The sequence below is a fragment of the Ranitomeya imitator genome, chromosome 1 (genome assembly GCF_032444005.1).
Source record: "Ranitomeya imitator isolate aRanImi1 chromosome 1, aRanImi1.pri, whole genome shotgun sequence".
Lineage (NCBI taxonomy): Eukaryota > Metazoa > Chordata > Amphibia > Anura > Dendrobatidae > Ranitomeya > Ranitomeya imitator.
In genome coordinates, this window is record NC_091282.1 from 1,240,917,411 (window position 1) to 1,240,935,518 (window position 18,108).

Below are 18,108 nucleotides of genomic sequence, written 5' to 3' on the forward strand. Positions count from 1 at the left end.
AGCCTTTTGTTAACCCTGTCTCAACTTTTTTGAGATGTGTTCTTGCCATCAATTTCTAAATTATTATTTTTTTCAAATGAAATGAAAATTTTTTTAAAAATTTCATCTTCTGATCTGTTCTATGTTCTGCTGTATTTAAAATATGGTTAAAATAGATTTCAAAATCATTGCATTGTTGAATTCTTCACATTTTACACAGTCACAAATTGTGGTTGGTGCATGCACACTTGGCTTGGACAATTATGCTTGAATTTGTAATATACAGAGGGGTATAAGCTCCTGTCAGTTCTCAGGTTAGAGCTTTTTTTTCCCTGTAGAAACAGGATCGGAAATGTTGAAACCCAAGATACTACAGCCCTCAAAATATTTCCTATCGGTACCCAATGGAAATCTCTAAAAACTTAACTAGTTTTCTTCAAACAGAATATATGAGACCATCCTCAGACAGGTAAAATAGTCATACCGATTCTGTTACTTATTTTTTGCTCCTAGACATTAACATAAAAAATCAGGATCAGCTCGAGAGGAATCAGTAATTCCCAGTGACTGTGAGATTGACACCCATACATCATGTGCCACATTCATTCATTTGAAAGAAAATAGATCTGAAGTTCCCACCATGACCAGAGGATTTCTTTCAAGAGCTAATATTATTTGACAGATAATAAAATCATTGTCTCCTTCTATCATTCTATATTTTAATCTTTTTTTTTTTGTAGCTGGAGCAAAATGTCCTTTGGATTTCAAATTTTGTATTTCTATATTTCAAAAACAAGAAATGTACCACTCAAACTCTTCTACTGCTATGGGTCTAAAAGTCCCGAAATGCATCGGTGGTCAGTCTAGAAGTTATTTCTGTTAGTGCTTTGGGGACAAGGGGCTGACGTGAAAGAAAAAGTCCCATGGGAAAGGTTAAATATCGATCAACTATTATCTAAGGAGGGATTCTTTACAGTAAGCTCACTGTAGAGGAGGTTTACGATGAAAAATAATGTGCCTAAATCAGCGGTAAATAGGAAGTAATTGTTATCGTGCTGGTAGAGCATGGCTGGAATCCAATGGCCGGAGGAGCTCAAGACGAGAACAGCAATCAGACATAGAAGTCCTTGGAAGTAGAAATAGGAGTTGTAGGAACAATTCGGAGAGTAGACGGAACATTCTGGGTTAGGCTTTTCTCACATTCTGGAGACTAAAACTAATTAAAAAGCTAGATGGAATACTCAAACAATGAGTGAGAGTGGCTTTAAGTACGTCCTAACCATAAACAAGATGGCTTCCACAGGTTCAACATCGATCATCTTACTAAAGGGCGATTGCAAAAACATAACAGCAGCCTCTAGTGGTAAGGAGTGGAAATGCAGCACAATTTATTAAAGTGAATAATAGCAGCCACTAGTGGTCAATCTGCAGAAGGACAACAGAATCCTGACGGTTATATTGCTTAGTAATATAGCTCTGTTACCCTTATCCCCTGATTTTCCAGTAGCCCTTCCATCTCTGGACCCAGCCTCTTTGCTTTCTGTGAGCTCAGAAAAGTTTTTTTGCAAAAAATGTATACTAAGGTTGCTCCACCAAACGTCAAGGTATACCCATATAGAGCAGTCCTAACTGATGTATGCAATCCCTATCTGATGTATTTAAAAACATGATCATCTGTATATTACCTGTATGAGCAGGGTTCATAGAGGAAATGTCCATGTGGACAAGCTGAATGGAACAGCTTTTGTGCAGATAGCCCACAAGGAGTGGCGGATAACTCCCTAGTCTTGTAGACACAAGAGAACAATTATAGAACCAGAAACACATGGGCTACTTGCACGGTGAACAAGTCTGTAGGAACATGTTCACACACCACCAAGAAACTTGAAGACACAAAAGAGCACAGTAAAACCAAAAACACTCCGTTGCAAAAAAAATCACAGTAGTCAGCAAGTGCTAGTAAAAAGTTGTAAAAAACAGGGTATTTAGTTGATACGTTTTTCTGCAAAAAATGTATACTAAGCTGCTCGACCAAACGTCAAGGTATACCCATATAGAGCAGTCCTAACTAATGTATGTAATCCCTATCTGATGTATTTAACCTGACAATGTTTTAACTTGACTGAAGTATAATGTGAAGGAGGAGAAGTGACTGCTTTTTTTGGTAAACTAAGTCAGCCTCCTTCTTGTCTTTGCATCATTTGTGGCAAAGAAGGAGGTGGGTTTTGCTAGTAAAATAAGAAATTAGCCGCCTAACTTCCCAGACTGCTTCCATCATATCTTGATTCACAAAATGTTGTTGTGTGGCAAGCACAAGACCAGAAACAAGGTGTCCAGGACTCGGGATGGACAAGCTACTGGAGGATCAGAGCACCTGTATTACTTGTATAACTATATATTCACAGGACCCCAGTCCACCAGAAAGGTCAATATTCCATAGCAATTGGACACTTCCTACTTGCCAGTATCCATGACTCTTCTTTTGATTACCTGACCTGATGCAATATCATGTATGCATCACTTCATAACGATGATATCAAGCCGGGTCTGCTAATCAAAAGAAGAGCTGCTCAGAGGGGGTTTGCAGGTCTCCAGTGGTGACTCTATAGAATAATGGATATAAACTTATAAATAATTCACCAAAATGAATAATATTGAAAAATAACCTAAAATTAATTTGTAATAATTATTGATATTTTTATTAATTACAATACACAAAAACAGAAGAAAAAAATAAAAACACCCCATAAAACCTGAAAAAATGGTACATTGACTGCTGTCCTCTAGAATCTTTCTGTAAAACAAGACAGAGATCCCTTTTTATACCCACAGCTGTCCTTCAGGACCGTATCCACAGGTTTGTTGGAGTAGGTGGGAGGAGGTCATCTCTCATTGTTCGAGTATTCAATTAACCTGTATATTTTGTCTTTCACTGTTTCTAACAAGCTGCATGGACGGATACAATAGGTAGTAAGCAGGCATTCACCAAATTAACAAACATCAATTGTTCAATTAACCTGTGCCTTTGTTCCTCAATAGTAACAGAACAATAATCTGTAGATGGTTGATTCAAAAGGTAATCAGCAGCCATTCAACAAAGTAACAAATATCAATTCAACCTACAACAAGTATCCACATTCAGACTCGGGCATAATTAAGAATAAACTTGATGTCTTCACATTCCCCCCCCTTTCTTAATTAGCCAGGCATGATAGACTTCTGATCATCCTTCTCCACTTGTCGAAACAGTCCATTAGGATTTCTTTAAGGCTAGGTTCACATTGAGTTAATGCAGCCCGTTTAACACATGCGTTAAACGGGCTGAGTTAACGCAAGTGCCGAAATTCGATTGCGATAGCGCAGATAGAGTTAGCAGATGCTCTATCTGCGCTAGCAGTGACGGACCTGCGCTAGCAGTGACGGACTCTATCTGCGCTATCGCAATCGAATTTCGGCACTTGCGTTAACTCAGCCCGTTTAACGCATGTGTTAAACGGGCTGCATTAACGCAATGTGAACCTAGCCTTAAATAAATCCTAATGGACTGTTTCGACAAGTGGAGAAGGATGATCAGAAGTCTATCATTTTGGGCATGCGCTAGCGATGCGGCTGAAATATAGTTTAATGGCAGAGTAAACGGGCTCCATTACACCACGTCATGCCGCGGTGTAATGCAGTCCGTCTAACAGACTGCCTGGAAGTAATGTGATGCTGGCCTAAGCCTAGACACAAATGTAAAGTTTCACCTTCATGAAAATGAAATTTTGTATCATCAAATTTCCTCAATCTGTATTCCTTGTCTTCCTTGTGAATAAACTCCACAATCCCCATTCCGTCCTCGGGTTCATCAGCATAGCAGACATCTCCAGCTTCTCTCATATGATCTTTTAGATCCTGCCAACTCCCCTATGGGGGAAATCTTGATATGAGAACTCTGTAATCAGTTTGCAGGAAAGGGAGCTCGTTCCTTCTGCAGGTCCTCCATATCCTTCCCCTGGTCCCTAGCTTGACCTGGGCAACTCTACACTTAATTGACTAGAACCGAACTTGTATACATTGCGTCTACACCCGGTGTCCTCTGCATCTGATGAAGTTAAATGATACGGCACCACCTCCCCTGTATTTCTTCTGCTCCATGGTATGGAGCTACCTGTACCAATGGAACAACTCCTCCAGCTCCTTCTCCCTCTTAAGGCTCAAAGTTCCAATGAGACCAACAACTCCCTGATTCAGCTGCATGAGACTGGGTATTTGATTCCAGACTTCCACTTGGATTTAGCTGCTGGATACTTGATTTATTTGCAAAAAGGTTATTACACTGTGGCTTTTTATTTTATTTTATTAACCTTGGATTATCATTTTCTGTGGTGACACGAGGAATAAAGCAACAGACAAAGAGGAAGCAGCCATAAATAAAGAGAAATATACCTTTTTTCTATCAATGTCAAGGCTAGCTATTGTTTTGGCAGGCTCGAAAGATGACTTGATTCCTATCCTTAATATAGTGAATATTTGATGTCTACTTTTTAATTCTTTTTTCACTGTAGCAAAGGGACTGAGACATCATGTTCGAACTTCATGCCGTGAAAGGGGATGTCATATGGACATCATAGATGTCAGACGCTTTTTCTAAGAACCAGAACAAACAGCCAACCATCTCTGGGAATTTTGAGGCATCCATGTTTTAGCTTGATGGACAATTTTTTAAATGCCCACCATAGACAAACAATGTTTGGGTCTTATTGTGCTTTTTTTTTTAACCAAAGTTAATTCTTTCTGTACCAGTTGAATTTTGGAGAAAACCTGTTGAGTGGTGAGAAATATATTTTTTTTCCATTACGAATCTACTTTCCAAATCTATGGAATGCAATTAATTTAAAAGTTTTGTAGTCATTAGAGTTGAGCGACCTTGACCTTTTTAGAGTCGAGCCGGGTTTCGCGAAACCCGACTATCTCAAAAGTCGGGTCGAGTGAAATCGGCCGATTATGACGTAAAGTCGGGATCGACCGAAACACGAAACCCAATGCAAGTCAATGGGGCAGCATAGTCGGCAGTGAGTGGGGGCCAGGAAAACACCTAGAGTGCCCATTTTAATGTCAAAACCATCCATTCTTCTTAATGAAGCTTGTCAAGCGTAATTTACCTTATAATAATTGGAAGGCATTTGAAATTGGGGTTCATTTGGCTAAAGTTGTGGTGGGTAGGGCTGGTTCAAGTAATTAGTGCGCCCAGGAAATCTGGACCACGTCACGGCAGTGGAGCAGGGAGAGGTAAGTATTTCAACTTTGCAAGTGCTGTGAACCTGAGCAAGCAGGGGGAGCCCACTCGTTGGCATTGGCACTGGCACAGGGCCCCTCAAAGTACAGCGGTGTGTTTGCACGGCGGGGGCGCCTCCCACCGGCAGCAACACTTTTGCGTACTATGAGAGGCCCTGTGCCAGTGACGTCGCCAACTAGTATTCCTCCCCCCACCTGATGAAGGAACCTGCACTTTCATCTGCACCTTCCTCTTTGTCCCCGTGTAAGGTGGTATGGTATGCGGGAAGAGCAACCTGACTTTCAGCAGGGTCACAATGTTGTTGTGTAGCGTGCACGGGGAATGTTGCGTTATGGGTCAATGTACCAGCAGACTCATCTATCACTGGCTGGGCAATGGGCAGGATGAGGAGGAAACACAGATATAGGCCCAAAGAATAAAGTTGGCTAAATGCAGTTCAAAATTGGTAACACAGGAATATCCAGGGGGCATTGCAGTGGAGGACAACTGGAATGAGAGGCTGACACAGAGAGTAGGCCCAAATCAGTAAGTAGTCGAAATGCAGTTCAAAATTGGCAACCGTAGTAAACAGGCGGCACAGCTTTGTTCAGTGGAGGAGAACAGCAAGGAGTGGCAGACACCGATAGTAGGCCCCAACCCAACTAGTAGGCCAAATGCAGTCTAATATTAACAACTACTTAACGAGCGCCTGAAAACGGAATTTCAGGACAGGAAACCAGGAGAACAGCAAGGAGTGGCAGACACCGATAGTAGGCCCCAAACCAACTAGTACGCCAAATGCAGTTGTTCCGTTTAACCACAATTTAATGAGAGCCTGAAGATAGAAGTTCAGGAAAGGCAACCTGGAGAACACCTTGGAGTGGAACACACCATCTCTCTACACCCCATACCCATTTGTAGGCCTAATGCAGCGTAGTTTCCAACAACTACTAAACGAGAGCCGGAAGATCGAAGCTCAGGAAAGGCAACCTGGAGAACACCTTGGAGTGGAACACACCATCTCTCTACACCCCATACCCAATTTGTAGGCCTAATGCAGCGTAGTTTCCAACAACTACTAAACGAGAGCCGGAAGATCGAAGCTCAGGAAAGGCAACCTGGGGAACACCTTGGAGTGGAACACACCATCTCTCTACACCCCATACCCAATTTGTAGGCCTAATGCAGCGTAGTTTCCAACAACTACTAAACGAGAGCATGATGATCGAAGCATTGGCGAGGAAACCTGGGGAACACCTTGGAGTGGAACACACCATCTCTCTACACCCCATACCCAATTTGTAGGCCTAATGCAGCGTAGTTTCCAACAACTAATAAACGAGAGTCGGAAGATCGAAGCTCGGGAAAGGCAACCTGGAGAACACCTTGGAGTGGAACACACCATCTCTCTAGACCCCATACCCAATTTGTAGGCCTAATGCAGCGTAGTTTCCAACAACTACTAAACGAGAGCCGGAAGATCGAAGCTCAGGAAAGGCAACCTGGGGAACACCTTGGAGTGGAACACACCATCTCTCTACACCCCATACCCAATTTGTAGGCCTAATGCAGCGTAGTTTCCAACAACTACTAAACGAGAGCATGATGATCGAAGCATTGGCGAGGAAACCTGGGGAACACCTTGGAGTGGAACACACCATCTCTCTACACCCCATACCCAATTTGTAGGCCTAATGCAGCGTAGTTTCCAACAACTACTAAACGAGAGCCGGAAGATCGAAGCTCAGGAAAGGCAACCTGGAGAACACCTTGGAGTGGAACACACCATCTCTCTACACCCCATACCCAATTTGTAGGCCTAATGCAGCGTAGTTTCCAACAACTACTAAACGAGAGCATGATGATCGAAGCATTGGCGAGGAAACCTGGGGAACACCTTGGAGTGGAACACACCATCTCTCTACACCCCATACCCAATTTGTAGGCCTAATGCAGCGTAGTTTCCAACAACTACTAAACGAGAGTCGGAAGATCGAAGCTCAGGAAAGGCAACCTGGAGAACACCTTGGAGTGGAACACACCATCTCTCTAGACCCCATACCCAATTTGTAGGCCTAATGCAGCGTAGTTTCCAACAACTACTAAACGAGAGCCGGAAGATCGAAGCTCAGGAAAGGCAACCTGGGGAACACCTTGGAGTGGAACACACCATCTCTCTACACCCCATACCCAATTTGTAGGCCTAATGCAGCGTAGTTTCCAACAACTACTAAACGAGAGCATGATGATCGAAGCATTGGCGAGGAAACCTGGGGAACACCTTGGAGTGGAACACACCATCTCTCTACACCCCATACCCAATTTGTAGGCCTAATGCAGCGTAGTTTCCAACAACTACTAAACGAGAGCCGGAAGATCGAAGCTCAGGAAAGGCAACCTGGAGAACACCTTGGAGTGGAACACACCATCTCTCTACACCCCATACCCAATTTGTAGGCCTAATGCAGCGTAGTTTCCAACAACTACTAAACGAGAGCATGATGATCGAAGCATTGGCGAGGAAACCTGGGGAACACTTTGGAGTGGAACACACCATCTCTCTACACCCCATACCCAATTTGTAGGCCTAATGCAGCGTAGTTTCCAACAACTACTAAACGAGAGCATGATGATCGAAGCATTGGCGAGGAAACCTGTGGAACACCTTGGAGTGGAACACACCATCTCTCTACACCCCATACCCAATTTGTAGGCCTAATGCATTGTAGCTTCCAACAACTACTAAACGAGAGCCGGAAGATCGAAGCTCAGGAAAGGCAACCTGGGGAACACCTTGGAGTGTAACACACCATCTCTCTCCACCCGATACCCATTTTGTAGGCCTAATGCAGTGTAGTTTTCTACAACCACTAAACGAGAGTCGGAACACCGAAGCAATGGCAAGGAAACCTGGGGAACACCTTGGAGTGTAACACACCATCTCTCTCCACCCAATACCCAATTTGTAGGCCTAATGCAGCCTACTTTCCGACAACTACTAAACGAGAGCATGAAGATCGAAGCTCAGGAAAGGCAACCTGGGGAACACCTTGGAGTGGAACACACCATCTCTCTACACCCCATACCCAATTTGTAGGCCTAATGCAGCGTAGTTTCCAACAACTACTAAACGAGAGCATGATGATCGAAGCATTGGCGAGGAAACCTGGGGAACACCTTGGAGTGGAACACACCATCTCTCTACACCCCATACCCAATTTGTAGGCCTAATGCAGCGTAGTTTCCAACAACTACTAAACGAGAGTCGGAAGATCGAAGCTCAGGAAAGGCAACCTGGAGAACACCTTGGAGTGGAACACACCATCTCTCTAGACCCCATACCCAATTTGTAGGCCTAATGCAGCGTAGTTTCCAACAACTACTAAACGAGAGCCGGAAGATCGAAGCTCAGGAAAGGCAACCTGGGGAACACCTTGGAGTGGAACACACCATCTCTCTACACCCCATACCCAATTTGTAGGCCTAATGCAGCGTAGTTTCCAACAACTACTAAACGAGAGCATGATGATCGAAGCATTGGCGAGGAAACCTGGGGAACACCTTGGAGTGGAACACACCATCTCTCTACACCCCATACCCAATTTGTAGGCCTAATGCAGCGTAGTTTCCAACAACTACTAAACGAGAGCCGGAAGATCGAAGCTCAGGAAAGGCAACCTGGAGAACACCTTGGAGTGGAACACACCATCTCTCTACACCCCATACCCAATTTGTAGGCCTAATGCAGCGTAGTTTCCAACAACTACTAAACGAGAGCATGATGATCGAAGCATTGGCGAGGAAACCTGGGGAACACTTTGGAGTGGAACACACCATCTCTCTACACCCCATACCCAATTTGTAGGCCTAATGCAGCGTAGTTTCCAACAACTACTAAACGAGAGCATGATGATCGAAGCATTGGCGAGGAAACCTGTGGAACACCTTGGAGTGGAACACACCATCTCTCTACACCCCATACCCAATTTGTAGGCCTAATGCATTGTAGCTTCCAACAACTACTAAACGAGAGCCGGAAGATCGAAGCTCAGGAAAGGCAACCTGGGGAACACCTTGGAGTGTAACACACCATCTCTCTCCACCCGATACCCATTTTGTAGGCCTAATGCAGTGTAGTTTTCTACAACCACTAAACGAGAGTCGGAACACCGAAGCAATGGCAAGGAAACCTGGGGAACACCTTGGAGTGTAACACACCATCTCTCTCCACCCAATACCCAATTTGTAGGCCTAATGCAGCCTACTTTCCGACAACTACTAAACGAGAGCATGAAGATCGAAGCTCAGGAAAGGCAACCTGGGGAACACCTTGGAGTGTAACAAACCCTCTCTCTACACCACGGAAGGGCTGATTCTTAGGAAGGAAGGCTATCGGAAAGAAGCAGGGCGCGTCCGAGGGTGATTATATTCTTATTAGGTATATACTCACCCTCGGACGCGCCCTGCTTCTTTATTTGTAATGAATGTTTATTTGCAATGTGGTTTTGACTTACTCTATTTTTTTGGTAAATAATGATTTTATTATTTTCATTGTTTTGCATCTTCTTGGCAATAATATAAAGAAGACGCGACAGGACAACACTCGGTGGATGCCATATCTGTGTTTTAAATTGAAAAAAACTTTCAGTTAACTACTTGCAGGAGAAAGTTATTGTAGCTGGTGGCCATTTTTAGTACTGTACCAGATTTTTGTTGTATGTATTTGTTTTTAATGTTAAAATGTCTGCATTTGATATCTCTCCAGTATTTTCTTTTTTATAAGCAAAATACTTATTTTTATATTTTCTGATGTTGGTTCCAGGGGTACACGGGCAGCAGTGGTGTGGTCAGTGGAGGCCTAGTGGAAGGAGTGACCGCAGACAGGCATCGAAGGCCTAAAATAATAACACATGGCTGTATGCAATTTTAAATTGGTTCCAGGGGTACACGGGCAGCAGTAGTGTGGTCAGTGGAGGCCTAGTGGAAGGAGTGACCACAGACAGGCATCGAAGGCCTAAAATAATAACACATGGCTGTAGGCAATTTTATATTGGTTCCAGGGGTACACGGGCAGCAGTGGTGTGGTCAGTGGAGGCCTAGTGGAAGGAGTGACCACAGACAGGCATCGAAGGCCTAAAATAATAACACATGGCTGTATGCAATTTTAAATTGGTTCCAGGGGTACACGGGCAGCAGTGGTGTGGTCAGTGGAGGCATATTGTAAGGAGTGACCGCAGACAGGCATCGAAGGCCTAAAATAATAACACATGGCTGTAGGCAATTTTAAATTGGTTCCAGGGGTACACGGGCAGCAGTGGTGTGGTCAGTGGAGGCCTAGTGGAAGGAGTGACCGCAGACAGGCATCGAAGGCCTAAAGTAAAAAAATTGGGCTGGCTGTAGGCAATTTTAAATTGGTTCCAGGAGTACACGGGCAGCAGTGGTGTGGTCAGTGGAGGCCTAGTGGAAGGAGTGACCGCAGACAGGCATCGAAGGCCTAAAGTAATAACACATGGCTGTAGGCAATTTTAAATTGGTTCCAGGGGTACACGGGCAGCAGTGGTGTGGTCAGTGGAGGCATATTGTAAGGAGTGACCGCAGACAGGCATCGAAGGCCTAAAATAATAACACATGGCTGTAGGCAATTTTAAATTGGTTCCAGGGGTACACGGGCAGCAGTGGTGTGGTCAGTGGAGGCCTAGTGGAAGGAGTGACCACAGACAGGCATCGAAGGCCTAAAATAATAACACATGGCTGTATGCAATTTTAAATTGGTTCCAGGGGTACACGGGCAGCAGTGGTGTGGTCAGTGGAGGCATATTGTAAGGAGTGACCGCAGACAGGCATCGAAGGCCTAAAATAATAACACATGGCTGAAGGCAATTTTAAATTGGTTCCAGGGGTACACGGGCAGCAGTGGTGTGGTCAGTGGAGGCATATTGTAAGGAGTGACCGCAGACAGGCATCGAAGGCCTAAAATAATAACACATGGCTGTAGGCAATTTTAAATTGGTTCCAGGGGTACACGGGCAGCAGTGGTGTGGTCAGTGGAGGCCTAGTGGAAGGAGTGACCACAGACAGGCATCGAAGGCCTAAAATAATAACACATGGCTGTAGGCAATTTTATATTGGTTCCAGGGGTACACGGGCAGCAGTGGTGTGGTCAGTGGAGGCCTAGTGGAAGGAGTGACCACAGACAGGCATCGAAGGCCTAAAATAATAACACATGGCTGTAGGCAATTTTAAATTGGTTCCAGGGGTACACGGGCAGCAGTGGTGTGGTCAGTGGAGGCCTAGTGGAAGGAGTGACCACAGACAGGCATCGAAGGCCTAAAATAATAACACATGGCTGTAGGCAATTTTAAATTGGTTCCAGGGGTACACGGGCAGCAGTGGTGTGGTCAGTGGAGGCCTAGTGGAAGGAGTGACCACAGACAGGCATCGAAGGCCTAAAATAATAATACATGGCTGTAGGCAATTTTAAATTGGTTCCAGGGGTACACGGGCAGCAGTGGTGTGGTCAGTGGAGGCCTAGTGGAAGGAGTGACCACAGACAGGCATCGAAGGCCTAAAATAATAACACATGGCTGTAGGCAATTTTAAATTGGTTCCAGGGGTACACGGGCAGCAGTGGTGTGGTCAGTGGAGGCCTAGTGGAAGGAGTGACCGCAGACAGGCATCAAAGGCCTAAAATAATAACACATGGCTGTAGGCAATTTTAAATTGGTTCCAGGGGTACACGGGCAGCAGTGGTGTGGTCAGTGGAGGCATATTGTAAGGAGTGACCGCAGACAGGCATCGAAGGCCTAAAATAATAACACATGGCTGTATGCAATTTTAAATTGGTTCCAGGGGTACACGGGCAGCAGTGGTGTGGTCAGTGGAGGCATATTCTAAGGAGTGACCGCAGACAGGCATCGAAGGCCTAAAATAATAACACATGGCTGTAGGCAATTTTAAATTGGTTCCAGGGGTACACGGGCAGCAGTGGTGTGGTCAGTGGAGGCATAGTGGAAGGAGTGACCGCAGACAGGCTTCGAAGGCCTAACATAACAAAAATGTCAATACAATGGTGTTGTCAGTGGCAGGCATTGAAGGATGTCAGCGCATAGACTTAACATTGGTGGAGCTGTGAGATAATTTTGCAAGTGGTAGAGCACTGTTTGAGCTGGGGGGGGGAACTGTCTTGTGGCCGGCGGTACAGGCCCAGGGCCCCTCATATTACAACGGTGTGTCTGACGTTGGGTGCGCACCACCACCGCCAGAGACACTTTATTGTACTAGGAGGGACCCAGTGGCTGTGCCGTCGACCAAAAGCGGGCACACCCACCTCTTCAGACAAACAGCACTCTCACGGGTGCTGTCGCCAAGTGTCGATACCACGGCCCCGTGTGGGGAGTTTGGCCATTTAGTGAGGTGTAAACATGTCGTATGCTGGACAATCAGGTGCAGAAAATTACAAGATTGGAAAAGGCATTCAGAATAGTCCACAGGCAAGACCTTTTCATAGGAAAGCTAGGTGTCAGCCGGGCAAGGTGGGGCAAAAGATTTCGAAATCCAGTTGTGGTTCATTTTAATGAAGGTTAGATCATCTACATTTTGGGTAGCCAGACGAGTCCTTTTTTCTGTTAGTATTGAACCTGCAGCACTGAATACTCTTTCTGATAGGACACTAGCTGCCGGGCAAGCAAGCTCCTGCAATGCATATTCTGCCAATTCTGGCCAGGTGTCTAATTTTGATGCCCAGTAATCAAATGGGAATGACGGTTGAGGGAGAACATCGATAAGGGATGAAAAATAGTTTGTAACCATACTGGACAAATGTTGTCTCCTGTCACTTTGAATTGATGCTGCAGTACCTGTCCTGTCTGCGGTCATAGCAAAATCACTCCACAACCTGGTCAACGCCACTTCTGATTTCTGCCCCTCTAACTCCTCTGGTCTGCTGGCCCCTGCAGCTCGTGTGAGAACGATCACGGGCGCTGTGTGCAGGGAATGCCAGAAGCAAACGGTCAACAAGAGTTGATTGTTTGGTTGCTAATATTAGTTCCAAGTTCTCATGTGGCATTATATTTTGCAATTTGCCTTTATAGCGAGGATCAAGGAGGCAGGCCAACCAGTAATCGTCATAGTTCATCATTTTAGTTATGCGTGTGTCCCTTTTGAGGATACGTAAGGCATAATCCGCCATGTGGGCCAAAGTTCCAGTTCTCAAATCTGCGGTTGTGCTTGGTTGAGGGGCAGTTTCAGGCAAATCCACGTCACTTGTGTCCCTCCAAAAACCAGAACCCGGCCTTGCCGCGCCACCAATTTCCAGTGGCCCCGGAAAAGCTTCCTCATTAAAAATATAGTCATCCCCATCATCCTCCTCGTCCTCCTCCTCCTCTTCGCCCGCTAAATTGTCCTGTACACTGCCCTGGCCAGACAATGGCTGACTGTCATCAAGGCTTTCCTCTTCCTCAGCTGCAGACGCCTGATCCTTTATGTGCGTCAAACTTTGCATCAGCAGACGCATTAGGGGGATGCTCATGCTTATTATGGCGTTGTCTGCACTAACCAGCCGTGTGCATTCCTCAAAACACTGAAGGACTTGACACATGTCTTGAATCTTCGACCACTGCACACCTGACAACTCCATGTCTGCCATCCTACTGCCTGCCCGTGTATGTGTATCCTCCCACAAAAACATAACAGCCTGCCTCTGTTCGCACAGTCTCTGAAGCATGTGCAGTGTTGAGTTCCACCTTGTTGCAACGTCTATGATTAGGTGATGCTGGGGAAGGTTCAAAGAACGCTGATAGGTCTGCATACGGCTGGAGTGTACGGGCGAACGGCGGATATGTGAGCAAACTCCACGCACTTTGAGGAGCAGGTCGGATAACCCCGGATAACTTTTCAGGAAGCACTGCACCACCAGGTTTAAGGTGTGAGCCAGGCAAGGAATGTGTTTCAGCTAGGAAAGGGAGATGGCAGCCATGAAATTCCTTCCGTTATCACTCACTACCTTGCCTGCATCAAGATCTACAGTGCCCAGCCACGACTGCGTTTCTTTCTGCAAGAACTCGGACAGAACTTCCGCGGTGTGTCTGTTGTCGCCCAAACACTTCATAGCCAATACAGCCTGCTGACCTTTGCCAGTAGCTGCCCCATAATGGGAGACCTGGTGTGCAACAGTGGCAGCTGCGGATGGAGTGGTTGTGCGACTGCGGTCTGTGGACGAGCTCTCGCTTCTGCAGGAGGACGAAGAGGAGGAGGAGGGGGTGCGAACGGCTACATCCAACTGTTTCCTAGACCGTGGGCTAGGCAGAACTGTCCCAAACTTGCTGTCCCCTGTGGACCCTGCATCCACCACATTTACCCAGTGTGCCGTGATGGACACGTAACGTCCCTGGCCATGCCTACTGGTCCATGCATCTGTTGTCAGGTGCACCTTTGTGCTCACAGATTGCCTGAGTGCATGGACGATGCGCTCTTTAACATGCTGGTGGAGGGCTGGGATGGCTTTTCTGGAAAAAAAGTGTCGACTGGGTAGCTCGTAGCGTGGTACAGCGTAGTCCATCAGGGCTTTGAAAGCTTCGCTTTCAACTAACCGGTAGGGCATCATCTCTAACGAGATTAGTCTAGCTATGTGTGCGTTCAAACCCTGTGTACGCGGATGTGAGGCTAAGTACTTCCTTTTTCTAACCATAGTCTCATGTAGGGTGAGCTGGACTGGAGAGCTGGAGATCGTGGAACTAGCGGGGGTGCCGGTGGACATGGCAGACTGAGAGACGGTGGGAGATGGTATTGTTGCCGCCGGTGCCCTAGATGCAGTGTTTCCTACTACGAAACTGGTGATTCCCTGACCCTGACTGCTTTGGCCTGGCAAAGAAACCTGCACAGATACTGCAGGTGGTGCAGAAAATGGTGGCCCTACACTGCCGGAAGGGATGTTGCGTTGCTGACTAGCTTCATTGGCCGAGGGTGCTACAACCTTAAGGGACGTTTGGTAGTTAGTCCAGGCTTGCAAATGCATGGTGGTTAAATGTCTATGCATGCAACTTGTATTGAGACTTTTCAGATTCTGTCCTCTGCTTAAGGTAGTTGAACATTTTTGACAGATGACTTTGCGCTGATCAATTGGATGTTGTTTAAAAAAATGCCAGACTGCACTCTTTCTAGCATCGGATACCTTTTCAGGCATTGCAGACTGAGCTTTAACCGGATGGCCACGCTGTCCTCCAACAGGTTTTGGCTTTGCCACGCGTTTTGGGCAAGATACGGGCCCGGCAGATGGAACCTGTTGCGATGTTGATGCCTGCTGCGGCCCCTCCTCCTCCGCTTCAGAACTGCTGCCGCCTGCACCCTGTTCCCCCAATGGCTGCCAATCGGGGTCAAGAACTGGGTCATCTATTGCCTCTTCTTGTAGCTCGTGTGCAACTTCGTCTGTGTCACCGTGTCGGTCGGTGGTATAGCGTTCGTGATGGGGCAACATAGTCTCATCAGGGTCTGATTCTTGATCATTACCCTGCGAGGGCAATGTTGTGGTCTGAGTCAAAGGACCAGCATAGTAGTCTGGCTGTTGCTGTGCATCAGTGCACTCCATGTCAGATTCAACTTGTAATGGGCATGGACTGTTAACTGCTTCACTTTCTAAGCCAGGGACGGTATGTGTAAAGAGCTCCATGGAGTAACCCGTTGTGTCACCTGCTGCATTCTTCTCTGTTGTTGTTTTTGCTGAAGAGGACAAGGAAGCGACTTGTCCCTGACCGTGAACATCCACTAACGACACGCTGCTTTGACATTTACCAGTTTCACGAGAGGAGGCAAAAGAGCTAGAGGCTGAGTCAGCAAGATAAGCCAAAACTTGCTCTTGCTGCTCCGGCTTTAAAAGCGGTTTTCCTACTCCCAGAAAAGGGAGCGTTCGAGGCCTTGTGTAGCCAGACGACGAACCTGGCTCCACAGCTCCAGACTTAGGTGCAATATTTTTTTTCCCACGACCAGCTGATGCTCCACCACTACCACTACCCTCATTACCAGTTGACAATGAACGCCCCCGGCCACGACCTCTTCCACCAGACTTCCTCATTGTTTTAAAAACGTAAACAAACTAACGGTATTTGTTGCTGTCACACAAATTACACGGTGAGCTATAACTTCAGTATGATTTAGCTACCCCTTTACAGGTGAGTGAGACCACAACGAAAATCAGGCACAATGTTACACACTCTGTTGTTGGTGGCAACAAATGAGAGAGATGCCACACACGCAGGACTGTCACTGAAGCACAAATGTAAATATTAATCTCCCACTGATTTGATTTTTTTTTCTTTTCAGGGAGACTTTAGGAAAAAAAAATAATAGAATAAAATGATTTTTTCAGGAAGAATTTAGAAACCAAATAAAATAAAATGATTTTTTCAGGGAGAATTTAGAAAACAAATAAAACAAAAAAAGGCTTTCTATGGCCCACTGAGTGAGAGATGACGCATACAGGAGTCAGGAGTGGCACACAAGCCCAGAGGCCAATATTTATCTCCCACTGATTGATGTAGTGATTTTTTCAGGTAGATTTTGGAACCCAAATCAAGCTAAAAAAATAATAGGCTTTCTATGGCCCACAATTGGAGAGAGAGAGAGAGATGGCACACCCAGGAGTCAAGACTGGCACACAAGCAGAAAGGGCAATATTAATCTCCCACTGATTTGTTTTTTTTTGTTTTTTTCAGGGAGACTTTAGGAAAAAAAAATAATAGAATAAAATGATTTTTTCAGGAAGAATTTAGAAACCAAATAAAATAAAATGAATTTTTCAGGGAGAATTTAGAAAACAAATAAAACAAAAAAAGGCTTTCTATGGCCCACTGAGTGAGAGATGATGCACACAGGAGTCAGGAGTGGCACACAAGCCCAGAGGCCAATATTTATCTCCCACTTTTTTTTTTTTGTTCCAGGGAAAATTTATAAACCCAATAAAAAAAATAATAAATAGGCTTTCTATGGTCCACTATCTGAGAGAGAGAGAGAGATGGCACGCTTAGGACTGGCACACAAGCCCAAAGGCCAATATTAATCTCCCTTTTTTTTTCAGGGAGAATTTATAAAACCAAAAAAAAATAAATAAATAGGCTTTCTATGGCCCACTATTTGTGAGAGAGATGGCACGCTCAGGACTGGCACACAAGCCCAGAGGTCAATATTAATCTCCCACTTTTTTTTTTTTTCCAGGGAAAATTTATAAACTCAATAAAAAAAATAATAAATAGGCTTTCTATGGCCCACTATTTGTGAGAGAGATGGCACGCTCAGTACTGGCACACAAGCCCAGAGGCCAATATTAATCTCCCACTTTTTTTTTTTTGGTTCCAGGGAAAATTTATAAACCCAATAAAAAAAATAATAAATAGGCTTTCTATGGCCCACTATCTGAGAGAGAGAGATGGCACGCTTAGGACTGGCACACAAGCCCAAAGGCCAATATTAATCTCCCACTGATTGATTTATTGATTTTTTCAGGTAGAATTTAGAACCCAAATAAAGCAAAAAAAAAAAAATGTGCTTTCTATGGCCCACTGAGTGAGTGATGATGCACACAGGAGTCAGGAGTGGCACACAAGCCCTGAGGCCAATATTTTTCTCCCACTGATTGATGTAGTGATTTTTTCAGGTAGATTTTAGAACCAAAATCAAGCAAAAAAATAAATAGGCTTTCTATGGCCCACTGAGTGAGTGATGATGCACACAGGAGTCAAGAGTGGCACACAAGCCCTGAGGCCAATATTTTTCTCCCACTGATTGATGTAGTGATTTTTTCAGGTAGATTTTAGAACCCAAATCAAGCAAAAAAATAAATAGGCTTTCTATGGCCCACTGAGTGAGAGATGGCACAGACAGGG